Source organism: Panthera uncia (genome assembly GCF_023721935.1).
Source record: "Panthera uncia isolate 11264 chromosome D3 unlocalized genomic scaffold, Puncia_PCG_1.0 HiC_scaffold_9, whole genome shotgun sequence".
NCBI classification, from domain to species: Eukaryota; Metazoa; Chordata; class Mammalia; order Carnivora; family Felidae; genus Panthera; species Panthera uncia.
The window spans coordinates 1,686,646-1,696,035 of NW_026057587.1; the positions used below are offsets into that span (position 1 = coordinate 1,686,646).

A 9,390-nucleotide genomic window follows, 5' to 3' on the forward strand; every position below is an offset into this window, starting at 1 on the left:
CTATAGCGACACATGGCTGAACAGGTAAGACACAGATTCAGCGTTGCGTGTTCTTCAGATCACCTCTGCCAAGATCATCGAGATATCAATAACCTGAATCTGGGGACAGTGTCTCATTTTGTCCTCCCGCGGAATGGTGTTTGTGACCACAACAGCCTTAAAGGCGACATTATTTATTCTGGAAATAGCCGGCCCAGAGAAGATCCCGTGTGTGAGGACAGCATAGACTTTGGTGGCTCCAGCTGAGAGTAGCTTGTCCACGGCGTGGCAGATGGTGCCACACGTGTCAGCCATGTCGTCCACGAGGATGACCACGCAGTCCTTCACGTCACCCACCAGAACCATCCGGTCCACTTTGTTTGCTTTCTTCCTCTCTTTGTGAATCAGGGCAAATTCCACATTCAGCCTGTCCGCAATCGAGGTGACCCTCGTGGCCCCCCCGGTGTCAGGTGAAACTATGATACAGTTGTCCCACTCGGCAGTGTTCTCCCGGATCCACTGCAGGACCACGGGCTCTGCGTACAAATTATCCACCGGGATGTCAGAGAATCCCTGGAGGTGAGAGGCATGCAGGTCCACGGTGATGATGTGATCTGCCCCAGCCACTGACAGCATATTGGCCGCAAATTTCGCAGAAATCGGAGCGCGGCTCTTGTCCTTTTTGTCTTGTCGGGCATACGGAAAACACAGGATCACGGCAGTCACCCTGGAAGGCGACGCTACCTTACAGGCGCTGTTCATGATGAGAAGCTCCAGGAGGTTGTCGTTGACTTCCCCACAGCCACTCTGGATGATAGAGACATCTTCGCCCCTCACATACTCTCACTGATCTCGACGCTGGTCTCCTGGTTGCTGAACTTCTCAGTGACCACCTTGCCCAGCTCCAGGCCCAGGTGGCCGGCCACGCGCTGGGACAGGTCCTGGTGGGAGCCGCCACTGAGGAGCACGATGTTGGGCATGGCGGAGGCAGCGGTGGCACTGGAGGCTGCGACGCGAGCGGGTAGGCGCGGCTCGAAGGTATAATAAAAATTTTATTTTTTCTTACTCTCAATTGATGTTAACGGAGAAAAATCTGTTCAAAATAATAGTAGCAAGAATGTACCCAATTCTGTACGTGCACATATAAGGGAGATGAATGGCACCAATGGTACGAGGGGCAGGAGACAGGAATCCAGATTTTTATTTTATTATTTTTTTATTGTGTATTTATTTTTGAGAGAGAGAGAGAGAGAGAGTAAGCGGGGAAGGGGCAGAGAGAGAGGGAGACACAGAATCCAAAGCAGTCTCCAGGCTCCGAGCCGTCCGCACAGAGCCCGATGCGGGGCTCGAACCCACGAACCGCGAGATCCTGACCTGAGCTGAAGTTGGGTGCTTCACCGACTGAGCTACACAGGCACCCCAGGAATTCAGATTTTTAAATACTTTACTTTTAAGCTAAATCTTTAATGCTGTCTTTCTTTCAAAGACAGATCTTAAACAGAAATAACAAACTAGCATCCTAAATTTCTGGGTCTGTACATTGGCACCTCATTATGATTCTATAATTTCAAATTATTTTGTCATACCAATTTTAATGTGAAAAAAGGAGGTCAGGCCAGCACCCAGTGGAAAACGACTGCTCCCAGAGCGTGAACTGTGTGATTCTGACCCTGTCTCCCAGATGCAACTTCCTGATCATAGGAGTGGTTTTCTCCCCATCTTTGCTCTCTTATCCGTGTGAGGGACGTCTCATCCCATTGGGAGTCAGTGGGTAGAACCTTCTGTTCTGGCGGTGCTCATGGCCAGCTCACGTGACATCCCAGGTAGACTTGCGTATCTGAAGACCAAGTCTAAGAGATGGAACTTTCAGGAACAGGGGTAGGAAGGTCCTACAGACTGGTCTGAGGCGGCCCTGTGACCCCAGGGGCGATGCCTCGCAAAATTCACAGTGGAGCATGGCTTCGGGAGGGACCGTCCACCCCAGCTGCACTGTCATTTTCCTGTGTCTCCTGTCTATAGGATGCCTGTGGGTTTATCAACAGGAGCAGATCACCGGACCTGCCCCCAGGAGCTGGAATTTTGAGTCCTGAACATGTTACTGCTGGGGTTGAGGAGTGAGGTCGGTAAAGCTTGACTTTTTCAAAAATCTCACTGGAGAATGAAGCCAGGAGCCCCGAATCATTTGATGTAAAATTAAAAGGTACCGCACCGTGGGCATCGAGCTTCTGAGGCTTTGCCCTGAATGCAAGAGTGCGGTGACATAGCAAAAAAAAGTCGCTCATCCTTGAATTTTTCTGTTAGGAACGAGAAAGAAAGTTATGCTCTTTCTGAAACCACGGCCTGCCATCCTTGCTGCAGGCACTGGGCCCGATGGTCCCCACGAGAAAGGGAGGAGCCCCTTAGTAGAGGAGCGACCAGGGATTATGCAGAGCGGTTCTGGACATGATTGCTGGAATAGACCTACGTCTCCGGTGAAAGCAGACATGGGCATCTCACAGGATGCCTTAACCCTCCAGTCCCTGGACTCAGGGTCTCAAGATGATGGTTCCTTTGAAGTCCCAGATCCTTTGCAGCATTGGTCTATCTTTTTTTTTTTTTTTTAAGTTTTTAATTATCTTGAGAAAAAAAAAAAAGAGAGAGAGAGTGAGGGAGAGCCAGAGAGGGAGGGAGGAAGAGTATCCCAAGCAGACTCTGCAGAGCCCGACACGGGGCTCGAACTCGAGAACCGCGAGATCATGACCTGAGCTGAAACCAAGAGTGGGACGCTTAACCAACCGAGCCACCCAGGCGCCCCAATACCGATCTTAATCATTGTTTTCAATCAAGGAAACGGGTGTCTGTTGTAAAGTATGTAGGAAGCGTGGACATGTATAAAGGAAAAAAAAAAATGTCAGAAATAACCACCAGCAGTAACAACAAAGATTATTTAAAAGGTGGCTGACGCTTGCAGAAGGAGCTTTTTTGTTAGCCTTGGGATAATTCCGAGGTTTCCCCCAGCATCCCCTGGAGGGGTGGCCTCACTCCTGGAGAGAACATGCTAATTCCAACATAATTATTCAAATGAAGTCTGCTCCTTCTCACCTTATCTCCATTTGGATACTTGACATTTGGCTCAAGCATAATGGGAATTCGCTTCTGAAATAGAAGCATCTAAACTCAGTGACAGGGTGAGTCATGAGCAGTCAGCCAGGCGCGTCCCCTGGAAAGGAGACGTTGGGGGTGAGGGGGGTTTGCGTGGTGGGTGGGGACACAATGGATGTCACACACCCCCACCCCCACCCCCGGGGCGAGGAGCCTGTTGAAGGCAGCCTGCAAAGCGCGACACTTCGCCCGGCGAGCTCGCTCGGCTTGGGTCCACGATGTGGACATGTGGCGGAGGGTGGCCATGAGAACCGGGACATGTACCGCGTCCCTGAAGGGGAGTTTGTGGAGAGAGAGAACATGGGCACGTTCAGCGAGATACAGTCGCTCCTGGGGGGTCCAATCTGCTCCTTGTGCTAAAACTCAGCATAAAGTCAAAAACTGGACGAGGGCTGGGACCCCCTTTTCCAAACGGCCCCCTTTTCCCATACATCTACGGGGGTGTGTGTAACATTTAAGAAGCAAAAGAATAAACATTTTGGTATGAAACCACAGGGGCTCTAAATTTCGCCGAACTTTGACACTGACTCTCATCCACTTAGCAAAAATTTCCCGGGGTTGTATCTGCTCTCGACGTTTCTTTGCCCATTAGAAGCCATGGGCTAACTTCACTGCTGGTTGCCATCTACATGACAGACACCGCATCCTGAGAGGCGTAACCCAGCGTGGAAAAACGGACCTGAGTTATTAGTTCTGAGATGCAGCGCCCCGGGGTCTGACGCCGTTTGCTTAAACTGAGCGGGATTTTAGTGGATGGGATACTCACATCGTGGGTCTGAACAAACAATTCCATCCAAAGCGCGAAAGGCCCTTGCTGCAGGATGGAATGACTGAGATTAATCCTGGTTAGTTTGTCTTGGGAGCGCCCCAGGTTTATGCATCCTTGAAGGCACAGAGGGGACAGGTGCTTCTATGAGAATTCACCTAAAACACTGTGGGTGTGAGAGGTCCGTCCCCTGGGTCTGGGGGCAGGGGGGTGCCGTTTTGGAGACCAGGAGATGGGGGTAGGGAAGCAGGGACCTCACGGAGACAGTGGGGTTGAAATCCATGGGCACGCTAAGTGGGGAGACAGCAAGAACAGAAGACACGAGACGTTTTCCCTGGGGATAAACGGCACCCAGCAGGCCCCAGGAAACACCACCTGTACAGAGCAAAACTGACTTCCTCGCTTTTATTTTGCAAACAGACCAGGTTAATCCCAGACTGAAACCATCCAGAAGTCTCTCCAGAACCCATGGGAAAGTGAGAACATCGAGGCAAGTAGGAAGGTGCATTCTTAGTTTCACGGCCACGTGGGTAGCCGAGTGTTACGGTGACGACATTAGGTGACAAGCCGTCTGTGCGTTTTGAGCAGAACGCTGGTTGCCCCCCACTTCGTGAGCGGGATTTGGAGGGGCCAGTGCGGGTGGGGCCATCCGGGGACGACCCCGTCCAACAGCGGTGGCAGACGGAAACTGCCTCCTGTCTCAAAACAGCAGTGAAACTGGTTTTGCTCCCCTCAAAAGCCTCAGCCCACAGCTCTGTCCATGTAAACACGACATGAATGCCTTCTGAACTAGCGGCCATCTGTCCAGTCAAAACTATCCCGATTAATATCATGTGCATTCTCTACGAGAAAAAAAAAAAAACAAAACACTAATTTAAAAAGATGCTGAGGAGGCATGCTAAAATACGGAGTTTGGAGTTTAGATCCGCGATGAACTCAGGGCTCAACACAAAGTGTCAGTGTTCAGGCTCGTACCTCCGATGGACCGAGGTGGCTGGTTCTGTTCCGTGTGCTGGTTCCCAGACCGGATTCCACGATTCCTCCAGGTTCCCTGCCCCTGCCATCCGCACACCCAGTTTCCCCCGGGGTTTCGGCAAATAGGACCGACCACGTTGGGTGGGTGCATGTTGGCTGAGGTTACTAAACTGGCCCTGGCCTCCCAGCGATCCGGGTGGTTGGCAAACATCCCTATGATTTGACAATATTCCCATCTCAACAGTTGGCGGCTTTTTGCAAATCAGTAAGGGTAAGTGTGAATGTAAAAGTCTTAAAAACGCTGGGAAACTGGGGGCGCCTGGATGGCTCAGTTGGTGAAGCGTCCGACTTGGGCTCAGGTCACGATCTCGTGGTTTGTGGGTTCGAGCCCCGCATCGGGCTCTGTGCTGACAGCTCAGAGCCTGGAGACTGTTTTAGATTCTGTGTCCTCTTCTCTTTCTGCCCTTTCCCTGCTCTCTCTCTCTCAAAAATAAATAACCATTAAAAAAAATTAAAAAAAAAAACACTAGGAAACTTCACCTTTAAGAAGCATTTTAGGGACGCCTGGTTGGCTCAGTCGGTTAAGCATCCAGCTTTTGATTTTTGGCTCAGGTTGTGATCTCACAGTTGGTGGGTTCAAGCCCTGCATTGGGCTCTGTGCTGACAGTGTGGAGTCTGCTTGGGATTCTCTCTCTCTCTCCCTCTCTGTCTGCCCCTCCCCTGCTCACACTTTCTCTCTCTCACAATAAAGAAATAAACTTAGTGCTTGCTTCGGCAGCACATATACTAAAATTGGAACGAAACAGAGAAGATTAGCATGGCCCCTGCGCAAGGATGACACACGAATTCGTGAAGCGTTCCATATTAAAAAAAGAAAAGAAAAAAAGAAATAAACTTAAAAAAAGAGATATTTTATTTATTCCTGCAGCCGCCCAGACAAAAATTTTCTGTAGATAGTTGCTCCCGTGTACTAAAGACAGGAAGAGGGGAGGTATTTTTCACATCTCACTCAGGTCAAACCAAATGAAAACTCAGAAGAAGGAACTATTCAAGGTCTAGCTGATGGTTCTCTTTGTTCCTCTTTTGAGCTATATTTGTGAGTGGCTTGGATGTGGATGTGGATGTGTATGTTCATGTATGTGTGTTTGTGTGCATGTGTGCGTAGTGTGTATCGTGTGGTGGGTATGTCGGTGTTCGTGTGTGTTTATCCCTGTGTTTGTGTGTGCATATGTGTTTGTGGTTGCCTATGTGTGTGGCCATGTGCGTGTGCCTGTACATGTGTGGTTGTTTACGTGTGCTGTGCGCGCGTGTGTGTTTGTGTGTGTCTCTGTATTGTGCGTGCCCGTGTCTCTGTGTGCTCGTGGGTGTATGTGTTTGTGACGGGGGCAGGGTATGGGTCCACGATCCCCAGGGTGCTGGTGCTACACAGCCGACAGAGCTCTAGAGACATAAGAAACATGCAAGACGTGTTTCTGGGGATTCTGGTTGGGTCTCCGAGGATTTGTGCAGACATCCCAGCTGAAAAACTGTCAGGTGCATTTGCCAAGTTCTCCCGGCCGTACGTGCACTTTTCAAAACTGTCAGCATCACCCTGGCCATTTTGGCAAACACCACACTTTGCTTTCAGGAGGCAAAGAGATATCTCCCTGGAAATCCAGGGCTTGAATCGCTTGATAAGTCTTAATAAATCCCCTCAGCCAAGCCCGCTCTTTGTCTGAGCCCCACAGGGACCTGCGAGTGAGTGGGCACCAATGGTAAAGGTCTTTGAGAAGTGCCGTGCCTGCCTGCTTCAAAAGAGCTGGCAGAATATGAATCGGAACGTTCTCCAAAATTCCCAATCCATTCTTCCCCATCAGCATAATTTCCGAGCTATAAAAAATATTTTTCACTAACAGCTTCATCCAGTTTGCTTTCTGACGGAAAACAGAGCCGAGCCACTGGCCGCTGACGGCTCTCGCTTCTTCCCACACCTCGGTGTGCACCGATGCTTAGTAATTGCATTCCAGATTGGAAGCAAGTTTGAAATGTAACTCAAAAAAGACCAAGGACTTGAGTTAGAAGTTTCTGTGCAAAGCACAAATGCTGCATTTGAGATGTTTTTTTTTTTTTTTTTGGTATTAAAGTTCTTAATACCTGCGGAAGATTTCTTACTGAACCTCTATAATTTATATGCATTATGGTGGTAGGGGCGTTGTTTGTTTTTAGAAATCTTAAAATACATAGGAAAGTGTGGGGAAGAGTTGAATAGAAACCCTTCCCTAGTTGGAGACCCGTAGGTGGGAATAATCCAAGGGCTTTAAACTCTACCAGGGAAATAAATGTTCTTCTCAATCTAAGAAGGCTGGGATGTTATCGACGGATAAAATCAGCGGATGTCTGTGTTTCAGGAGAAGCACGAAAATGACTCTGGTGTTAATTGTTGATCTGGGTCATTTGTTCAGATGAAATGCATGTATTCTAGTTTAGATGGAGGATTGTCTCTCTGGAGACAGCAGACGCTGGCAGCAGAAACCACCTTTCTGTTCATTAGGAGAAATTGCACTTTACATTGAGGTGGGTGTGGCTTCCAAATCCGGGCTGTGTGTGAGCCTCACTTTTCTACGCCTTTGATCATGTTTTATTTGTTCAGGATGGCTTTGGTCACTCCTGGCTTGCCGCAGCTCCCATTCTTTCTGGGGGCCCGAAATCACATGAAAATAGGGGTCCCTCACGATTCTCATACAGCTTTATAAGTTTGGAACGGAACAGCCCATCCCTTTTGTGATAAAGTCTGACCCAGGGGCGCCTGGGTGTCTCAGTCGATCGAGACTCCGACTCTTGATTTTGGCTCAGGTCATCATGTCATGGGGCATGGGTTTGAGCCCTGCATCAGGCTCTGCGCTGAGCGTGGGGACTGCTTGGGATTCTCTCTCTCCCTCAATATCTCCCCCTTTCCTGCTCGCTCTCTCTTTAAATAAAATAAACTTCAAAAAATAAAAATAAAAAGATAGATTATAAACGAGTCTGCACCAATGAATCAGATTTACAAAAATGGCAGGTGTAGGCACGGCTTATACAGTGTGCTTAATTCACACCTCTCCTGCTGCCTAACGAAGGGGTTTTCTTTCCCCTTTTGGTTGTGTTTTAGAAAGTCCTTTTTACTCTGGTTCCATGGCTTTTCCTCTAGGGCAAGCATTTCCCAACTGTGAGAACACTGTGGGCGGGTGTGGGTGGACCACAGCTGGCGTCTGCGAACACACGCCTCCCAGTACAGGGACTTTTAGTTCTTTCTAGCGTTTTGAAGGTTCCACCCACATGTCTGTGCGATGGTGCTGGACCCCCCCCCCCTCGCCACCCCAGCTGCACCCAGGTGCTGGATTAGGCAAAACCCAGACACCCAAACGATGTGCCGAGAGATGCCGAAATTTGCACATGGAAGGATTTGGGCGCTCCTTCATGGCACAGGGACACGGCACCACGGCGTGGTTTTTGCTGGCTTCTCCGGTTTCCACCATTTTAAAAAATGTTTATTTATTTATTTTCAGAGAGAGAGAGAGAGAGAGAGAGATCAGGAGAGGGACAGAAGGAGAGAGAGAGAGAGAGAGAGAGAGAATCCCAAGCGGGCTCCATGCCGTGAGCACAGAGCCAGACATGGGGCTCGATCCCACCAACCGTGAGATCATGACTTGAGCCGAAATGAGGAGTTGGATGTTTAACCGAGTGAGGCCTCCAGGCTCCCCCCCACCCACACCCTTTTAAATACTTAACCTTCCATGGGGAGCCTTGCCTTTGATTTCTAGGGTTATCATGCTGTGGACCACTTCTTGGACTCCAAAAACAGATTAAAGGACCCCCCCACTCCCTGTGGGTGATGTTCTGGATGAGACTCACCACCTACAAAGTTTAGAAAAACCCCAAGAAGCAGCAGGGGCCAGCGAGGGGAGCAGAAGGTCAATTAACACAGAAGCGATCAAAAACCCAGGGGAAAAGCAGTGTTCCTAACACACAGTGAAAGAGACTTGATATTCTACAGACGATCCATGGTCCCAGCAGAAAAGGGGTTTATGCCCTACCCGTGGCAACTTAATGCCCATAACGTTGCTTCTCTATGATCTGTGTTGAAACAACACGCCGTCTTACCACACGTTCACGCGCGTGCCAGACTTCGGTTCCCCGTCTCGGTCTCAGAGCAACGGATTGGTTCTGGGCTCCTGGGGCCAGACGTGGGTTTGAGCAAGGATTGGGGCCAGGTCCTCTGGGGGATGGTCTGATGAAGGGCCTGTGGGAAGCAGTCTGGAGGACAGTGAGGTGGGGCTTTCTTCAGGAAGCAAGGGAGGGACGGGTGGCTGGCGGGGCAAGTGACACACTCACTGGGCCCTAGAAGCTGCAGGGGAGGTGAGCCCAGCGGAGAACTTCCTCGCAAAGAGGATCAGGACGCAGGGTGGGCGTGTGCTGGGTCCAGAGCGCGAAGCTCTTTTACCGAGTTACCCGTTCAAGGAAGACTTGCCCTGGCCCCTTCTCTCTCTTCGGGATCCCCAGCTCAGACCTCA

At 49.9% G+C, this 9,390-nt stretch overlaps 1 non-coding gene and 1 pseudogene across 1 annotated transcript; one reads left to right on the forward strand and one right to left on the reverse strand.

Moving 5' to 3' along the window:
- Window positions 1-994, reverse strand: LOC125915033 (ribose-phosphate pyrophosphokinase 2-like; annotated as a pseudogene).
- Window positions 995-5,623: 4,629 nt separating this feature from the next.
- Window positions 5,624-5,730, forward strand: LOC125915089 (U6 spliceosomal RNA). Its single transcript, XR_007455568.1, has one exon. It is a non-coding gene; the product is annotated as a U6 spliceosomal RNA (small nuclear RNA).
- Window positions 5,731-9,390: the final 3,660 nt, after the last annotated feature.